Source organism: Hyaloscypha bicolor, assembly GCF_002865645.1.
Source record: "Hyaloscypha bicolor E unplaced genomic scaffold K444scaffold_16, whole genome shotgun sequence".
Taxonomy (NCBI): domain Eukaryota; kingdom Fungi; phylum Ascomycota; class Leotiomycetes; order Helotiales; family Hyaloscyphaceae; genus Hyaloscypha; species Hyaloscypha bicolor.
In genome coordinates, this window is record NW_020194518.1 from 929,463 (window position 1) to 930,386 (window position 924).

Sequence of the window (924 nt, forward strand, 5' to 3'; positions counted from 1 at the left end):
GTCTTTCTTTTTAAATATTTCTATTAGATCTCGAATATTATTCTTTATAATTCTTAATTCTTAATATTTTTTAATTTAGAAAGAAATACTTTCTTTTTTTTAGTTACATAATTGAGTTTCTAGTCTTTTTACTTCTAGTTTTGATTATTTTATTTTTTGTTTCTTAAGCCTAAAGCTTGAATATATATATAAAGTAAATTTTTAATTCAAAAAATATAAGTATAGTAAAATTCTAATAAAGAACTTGCCTTTTTATTATATTTGTATACTAGTAGCTATATTGAAATGTACTTAAAAGCTATTTAAAAAGAATTAAAACGGTTTTTTTATTATTACTTTAAGAATCTCTTTGTATAGGTTTTTCTATTTCCAAAGAAGTTTATTAAAATCTTCAATTTATTTTAACAGCCTTAACTTAAAGCTTAGATATTAAATATAAAACTATGTGTGTTATTATATAGTAATACGGTATATATCTTAATATAAAAGCTTTTAGCTTATTATTATGAATAAATAAATATAATCTTAGTAATTTTCTAAAATATACAAATATTTAATTATATTTCTTGATTATATTATGTTTACTTATTACTAAGAAATCTAGTTCTATAAACAGGAAATAGTAAGTACCGCTCGATAATTAAAATACTATTTCATAACAATTATTTTTATTTTAGAATAAATACCCACCTAACAGAAATACCTAGATTAATTTTAGTAATTATTTATATTTATATATAAAGACAAATTTATTAAATAATAAAAAATATTATTTAATATTATTAAATAGTTTTATTTGCTTTATAAAATAGCTTAATTACTATATTTATAAAGAATTAGAAAATATTATAATAATAATTAATAGAATATTAAAAAGAATTTATTATTATAATTATTTTATTTAGTAAAATATTACTTTAATTA